The sequence below is a fragment of the Tetranychus urticae genome, unplaced genomic scaffold (assembly GCF_039701765.1).
Source record: "Tetranychus urticae isolate SD_2017Ah unplaced genomic scaffold, NJAU_TeUrti_SD_1.0 Scaffold_5, whole genome shotgun sequence".
NCBI classification, from domain to species: domain Eukaryota; kingdom Metazoa; phylum Arthropoda; class Arachnida; order Trombidiformes; family Tetranychidae; genus Tetranychus; species Tetranychus urticae.
Genome location: NW_028315837.1, coordinates 185501 through 193000, shown reverse-complemented (window position 1 = coordinate 193000; position 7500 = coordinate 185501). Strand labels below are relative to the sequence as shown.

Here is a 7500-nt window from a genome sequence, read left to right as displayed (position 1 = left end):
TGTTAGGTTTCTTGCTTGTGTCTACGGATGCTTGCTTGAACCTTCATTCCTCTTTCCTGGTGGTTACATTCATAGTGTTTAGACAGAAAATTGCTCGATATTTGCTATCAATGCTCTTTACCGAGTGTTGATTCAAGCGATCGAGACTTTTACCTTGAAAAAATCAGAGTGCTCAAAGCAGGCGTCCAAAACCTCGAAAGAGGTGCCTAAAAACGGTATGGTCAACCATCTATATGATGCGTACCACTACCTTAACTTGAATGATCTTGCATGGAATAATGGAATAGGACCTTGGTTCTATTTTGTTGGTCTTAAGAATCCAAGGTAATGATTAAGAGGGACAGACGGGGGCATTTGTATTGCGGCGCTAGAGGTGAAATTCTTGGACCGTCGCAAGACAAACTACAGCGAAAGCATTTGCCAAGAATGTTTTCATTAATCAAGAACGAAAGTTAGAGGTTCGAAGGCGATCAGATACCGCCCTAGTTCTAACCATAAACGATGCCAACCAGCGATCATTCTGAGTAACTAATTTCATGACTCGAATGGAAGCTTCCGGGAAACCAAAGTTTTTGGGTTCCGGGGGAAGTATGGTTGCAAAGCTGAAACTTAAAGGAATTGACGGAAGGGCACCACCAGGAGTGGAGCTTGCGGCTTAATTTGACTCAACACGGGAAAACTCACCCGGCCCGGACACTGAGAGGATTGACAGATTGAGAGCTCTTTCTTGATTCAGTGGGTGGTGGTGCATGGCCGTTCTTAGTTGGTGGAGTGATTTGTCTGGTTAATTCCGATAACGAACGAGACTCTAGCCTACTAAATAGACTTGCAGTTTACACTGCAGTACTCCCCCTTAGTCAACCTGTGGGTGGTAGTATCTCTTGATGGTTTCGGCTGTTGAGGGCTCTGCTGCTATTAGCCTACAGAATTGGCTAGGGTAAGGATGCTGTAGCACTGTAAGGACTTCTTAGAGGGACAAGCGGCGCTCGCAGCCGCACGAAACAGAGCAATAACAGGTCTGTGATGCCCTTAGATGTCCGGGGCCGCACGCGTGCTACACTGAAGTGGTCATCGTGCATACTGTTTCCTGCTCCGAAAGGAGTGGGTAACCGCTTGAACCCATTTCGTGATGGGGATTGGGCATTGTAATTATTGCCCATGAACGAGGAATTCCCAGTAAGCGTGAGTCATTAGCTTGCGTTGATTACGTCCCTGCCCTTTGTACACACCGCCCGTCGCTACTACCGATTGAATGATTTAGTGAGGACTTCGGACTGGTCAATCCAGACCATTGGGAAACTAGTGGTCGGATTGTGCTGGAAAGATGTTCAAACTTGATCATTTAGAGGAAGTAAAAGTCGTAACAAGGTTTCCGTAGGTGAACCTGCGGAAGGATCATTAACGTATTACCCTCTTATTATAAGAGAAATACAACCTTCAAACAATCAAACACTCTGCATAGTGATATTGTAGATGCTAATATGGTGAATGCAATTGAATTGTATTTGCATTAGAGTCGCAATTGTGAATGTTTATTGCAAACATTTAGCCATTGCAACATGATTCTAATTTGCATTACATTCGTTCATTCATACATCCATCTTTCATTATCCAATGCAACAAAGAGTGAGGGTTATCTAACGATAGCCATAATTTCTTTTGCAAAACAATTGTAGTTTATAATGAAAAGCCTGTCTTGCTACATACTTGGTACCTGATCAAGTCTTCAGCTTATGCTGACGGCAAGGTTTAAAGAAGGAAGTTTTACACTTCTTCGCCTAACTAAGTAAAGACAACTATGGTTTTTATAAACTGCATACAATTGTTTTCAAACCCTCTCAATGCAGATTTAGGATACTTATTAAAAGTCCCACGGTGGCAAAGATACATCTTCAAGCGGTGGATCACTCGAATTACCAATCGATGAAGAACGTAGCTAGCTACGATAATCGGTGCGAATTGCAGGACACGCCGAGCACTTGAGCTTCCAACGCACATTGCGGCTTTCGGGTCTTTTCCGAGGTCACATCTGTCTGAGAGTTGAGATGTAAAATAATCAACAAAACACTTGCATACTACCATATATGCATTGTTTTGAGAGGATTGTATATTTATATGCATGAATCTTGATGTTTTATTCCTTTTCTTAATTGCAATTCGTTGCAATTTAGTAAGGAGAATCTCAAATCTACTTGTTTCACATGATAAATTTTGTGTACAATGCATATTTCATCTCTGCAAGCAGTATATATGAATAGATACTAGCATGAGATTCTAAGGTTAGTCGCCTATCTGACGACGCTAAAGTCGTATTGCAGATAACTATGGTGATCAACTAACCTGTTAACTGATGAATCTTCTTGCACTTGTATAAATCGTACAAATAGTAGCTATTTCATTCTGTTAAAGCAGACCTAAGAAGTAATGCAAAGGCAAAATTTGTGCAAACATTAAAGTAGATTTACGTTGCTTGCTTGCAAACAACACAAATAAACATTAATCAACTTAATCAATATTTTTGATCTCAGATCAGGTGAGGTTACCCGCCGAATTTAAGCATATAATTCAGCGGAGGAAAAGAAATCAAATGAGATTCCCTGAGTAACGGCGAGTGAAAAGGGATGAGTCCGGCGCAAAGGTTTTCCATTGAAAGGTGGAAAGCGGTGCTGCGTAATGGCTAGAGTCACGATTATTTCAACTAAATCTGCAAGTCCCTCTGACAAGGGCCCTCTTCCCAGAGACGGTTCTAGGCCGGTGGCAGATCTTGGTTAATGGAATATCGATTACTGGCTTTAGTCGCGGATAGAGTCAGATTGCTTGAGAGTGCAATCCAAATTAGGAGGTAAACTCCTCCTAAGACTAAATACGATGGTAATATCGATAGCAAACAAGTACCGTGAGGGAAAGTTGCAAAGTACTTTGAAGAGAGAGTTCAAAAGGACGTGAAACCGCTTGTAGAGAAACGGATAGAACCACGAAGTGTAGCTGAGAGGAGAACTCAGCTCCTCTTGTGTATTGTTGCCTTTTTCTATTCAGTGCTAAGAATGCTTTACAGCGTTCCAAGATCAGTAGGTTAAGGGGTAACTTTTAGCCTGCCCTTGGATCTTGGTATTGATAGGAGGAGTGCAATATGTGCATGAGGAGTGCATTTTCTCAACTCTCGTGCTCAAACCACGACCAATGTGAAGGAGAGTGCAAAACTCTTGTTCAAGTGATAACAGCAAGGTGTACTAAACACACACCTAATCAGCATTTAGTTTTCACAGCTACTAATATTCCTTGCGTTGTTAGACTTAGCCTGTGAGCTAGTGTTGGCAACTGTTACCACAGTCACATTGGAGATGAATCTCTGCTTATGCAGGGTCAACAATGCTTGTCATCTGCTCTGACGAATCCGACTAGTCTTTCGTTGATGATGTCTGTTTCTTCACCTGGTGTTGAAACAACTCATGGATTGGCTGGCTTTTGGTGGTTTGTTGGTAAAAGTGGCAAGCTTACGTTAACCTAGTGATTCTGTGGTCAGTAGATCGGTACTCTATCCGACCCGTCTTGAAACACGGACCAAGGAGTCTAACATGTATGCAAGCTGATCAGTCTTGTTTAGGCTTGAAAGGCGAATTGAAAGAAATTGATATGATGTATGCTTGTAAGAGTATACCGCAATATCAGCCCGTGATATATCCACTTTACCGAGATTTTCGCGGAGCACTAGTATATATGTTAGTACCCGAAAGATGGTGAACTAAGCCCGGACAAGATGAAGCCAGAGGAAACTCTGGTGGAGGTCTGTAGCGATTCTGACGTGCAAATCGATCGTCAGATCCGGGTTTAGGGGCGAAAGACTAATCGAACCGTCTAGTAGCTGGTTTCTTCCGAAGTTTCCCTCAGGATAGCTGGCACCAATGGAAGTACCAGTAGCATCCGGTAGAGCGAATGATTAGAGGTCTTGGGGCCGAAATGGCCTCAACCTATTCTCAAACTCCTAATGGGTGCGAAGTTCAACTTGTTAAACTTTTAAAGCTGAACATACTTTGTATGATGGTGCCCAGTGGGCCATTTTTGGTAAGCAGAACTGGCGCTGTGGGATGAACCAAACGTTAGGTTAAGGTGCCCGATGCTGACGCTAATGAGATCCCATGAAAGGTGTTGGTTGCTAAAGACAGCAGGACGGTGGCCATGGAAGTTGGAATCCGCTAAGGAGTGTGTAACAACTCACCTGCCGAAGCAACTAGCCCTGAAAATGGATGGCGCTCAAGCGTTGAACCTATACCTAACCGTTAAGGCAATCATATATATTATTTATCATGATATAAGCTTTAACGAGTAGGAAGAATGTAGTGATAGCGTCGAAGGTGTCTGACGTAAGTCAGCCTGGAGCTTTCACTATTACAGATCTTGGTGGTAGTAGCAAATACTCAAGTGAGACCCTTGAGGACCAATGTGGAGAAGGGTTCCATGTGAACAGTAGTTGAACATGGGTCAGTCGGTCCTAAGCGATGGGGAGAAATCCCTAACCAAAGTCCCAGATACAATTATCAAGTTGACTGTGGTGTTTCGCGAAAGGGAATCGGGTTAATATTCCCGAACCTGGCGTGGGAGATTGCTTCTTCGGAAGTAAATGCGGTAACGCAAACTAACATGGAGATGTTTCCAAAAGTCCTGGGAAGAGTTGTCTTTTCTTTGTAAGGTACCAAGTCCCTGGAATCGGTTTAACCGGAGATAGGGATTCCGGTACCGTAAAGCACCGCGGCTCTTGCGGTGTCCAGTGCACTTTTGGAAACCCTTGAAAATCTATGTTAGAGATTATAACTTTCCCGCCAGACCGTACCCATATCCGCAGCAGGTCTCCAAGGTGAACAGCCTCTGGTCACTAGAATAATGTAGATAAGGGAAGTCGGCAAAGCGGATCCGTAACTTCGGGATAAGGATTGGCTCTGAAAACTGAGCTGGTCGGGCTGAAGTCAGAAGCAAGTACTGCAAAATACCGAGACTGGTTGATGTTGGGTAACTAACTGATGCCGGACTTGTGTTTTTGTGATCTTGTGGATTGCTTCAGCTAGGATCCTTTGTGCAGCCTTTTTGAAGGGGTAACCTGGATGAGAGTGTCTGTTGCAGGGGGCAATCCTTTCGGCCAGCGAAAAACAGTTGAATCAGAACTGGCACGGACCCCGGGAATCCGACTGTCTAATTAAAACAAAGCATTGTGATAGCCGGTGAACGGTATTGACACAATGTGATTTCTGCCCAGTGCTCTGAATGTCAAAGTGAAGAAATTCAACCAAGCGCGGGTAAACGGCGGGAGTAACTATGACTCTTAGAGTTTTGAAAAACTTTTGAAGAGATTTTAACATATTCGATGTACTCGTACATTGGATATGTTTTTTATTTTTTCAAAGTTTTTTGGGTGCATACCCCTGGAGAATTCTGAGATGCATAAATCTCCCATCAGCTTCGGCTGCAACGTTGGCTAAGATTTGTAGGTTGTTTGCTTCCTACTGCTTAGTCGCAAATGGTATTTGCTAACAGTTGTTAAATTGTTACATTTACAAGTCCTATCCAGTGCCTCCTCGTGGCGCTACCCGGTAACACTTAGAGTAATCTAAGTGGCTAAACTGGAAGGGCGGAAGAATGCAAACATGCGGGTTGGTAGATGCTTCGGCATTTTGCCATAAATCCACAGCTTCTAAGCCCAACAACATCAGGGTGAAAGGCCCGCTAGCTTGTGGTCATGGTCTCGATCATGAATAAATCATGATCTGCTTCTGGTACACCTTCAAGGAGACCGACTTCGTGTTGGGTGTAAGTCTTGCGGATCATGTGCACCTCCGAGGGCCTAACAAGCCTGAGGGGAGAAGGGGGACTTTTGCGAGGGAGTCCCCACCCTAAGCCCGTTACAACAAATAAAGAAAAAGAAGACGGAACTACCCAGATGAAGGCTGGGAGTGCGGATGCTTTCCCTGAGCCAATTAATCTACTGAGTGGTGAAAGTCTGTTGGACAGAGACGTGTGCCCGGTTTGTCAACGAAAGTTAGCAAGCTATAGAGGAATGCGTGTCCACATGAGGTTGCAGCATCCTGTCGAGTATAATGACTCGCTGCCCGATCCTAAGGTATCTCATACTGTATGGTCGGAGGAGGAGCTGGCCCGAATGGCTTATTACGAGTCAAGATCGAAGGTTAAGAAAATTTTGAACAAAAAGATGGGAATCAACCAGTACTTGTTATCGGTACTTCCTGGTCGAACTCTCGATTCAATAAAGAGCAGGAGGCGATTTCAAGACTACAAAACGCTGGTTGAATCATACGTACAACAACTCCAACTCCCGGAGAGCACGGATGACGATACCATTATCTGTGATAGTGGTGATTTTATACATCCTCAAGTTGAAACTACAAGTCAAGTGTCTGACACAGACACAGTTCCTGATGATTCTGAAGTAACTATGACAATGCATATGGAGGAGGATCCTTCAAAGATAAATCTAGAGCAAGAATTAAGAGATCTTATGGCAAATAAGCCTGAAGATCAGTCTTTCGGAGCGGAAGTCCTGGTAAGACTCATGCGTAGAGTTCTACATGGTTTACCGGTTAAACTCGAGCTTGATGCCTACCTGAGTGAATTCTGCAGAGGAAAGACTAAACAATCTAGAGCGAAGACACAAACCGCACTAACACAGCGGCAAATGAAACAGAGAGAGTTCGGGTACCTACAGGAGCTTTATGTGAAATCCAGAAAGAGCTGCGCTAATGCAATATTGAACCCAAGTTCTTTGAGCATTGGGTTTCAGCATGGCGAATTGGCGGATTTTTGGACGAAAACATTTGCACCTGATGATAAACCAACATTTGGAGAGGTGGAGTTTCAACCGAAGAGTAACTGTTGGTGGGATATTTTCCAGCCAATTTCTAAGGAAGAAATCAAAGCCTCATACCCGGCTGTTGGCAAATCAGCGGGTCCTGATAATTTCTCTGTTGGGGCACTGCGAAAACTACCGATTTGGCACCTTCAATGCCTCTTCAACATTTTCGCTTATATACGTGATCTTCCTGAGAGTTTGAAGTCAGCACGAACAATACTTATACCGAAGAAAGCTGACCCAAAGAGTCCTGGTGAATTTAGGCCGATCACGTTAAGTTCGGTAATAACACGGCATTTTCATAAGATACTGGCTAAGCGAGTTATGGACTGCATCAAGTTCCACCCGATGCAGAGAGGATTTATTGAGTCAGATGGTTGCCTCGAAAATACTACTCTGATTCAATCTATTATAAAGGAGGCAAAGACTCGTAGGAAGCAGTTGCACATGACGTTTTGCGATGTCAAAAAGGCGTTTGATAGCGTTCGTTTTGACGCGATACTAAAGGCAATTGCTGATAAAGGAGCACCAGGAAGTTTCTTGCTCTACCTTCAGAATATTTACGCGTACAGTAGAACCACACTGCAGGCATGTGGTGAAGGAACAGATATAGTTCCAACAAGAGGAGTTAGACAAGGAGACCC

The 7500-nt window shown here is 43.8% G+C and overlaps 2 non-coding genes and 1 pseudogene across 2 annotated transcripts in view; all 3 read left to right on the top strand.

Moving 5' to 3' along the window:
• Nucleotides 1-1401, top strand: part of LOC112539733 (small subunit ribosomal RNA) — a 2170-nt gene extending 769 nt beyond the window's left edge. Inside the window, exon 1 of the ribosomal RNA XR_003083724.2 lies at nt 1-1401. This exon is cut by the window's left edge and continues 769 nt beyond it. This is a non-coding gene — a ribosomal RNA (small subunit ribosomal RNA).
• A 487-nt stretch (nt 1402-1888) lies between these two features.
• On the top strand, nt 1889-2043 carry LOC112539677 (5.8S ribosomal RNA). The gene has a single exon (XR_016200610.1). It is a non-coding gene; the product is annotated as a 5.8S ribosomal RNA (ribosomal RNA).
• Nucleotides 2044-2519: 476 nt separating this feature from the next.
• The window catches only part of LOC112539705 (large subunit ribosomal RNA), an 8073-nt pseudogene continuing 3092 nt past the window's right edge, over nt 2520-7500 (top strand).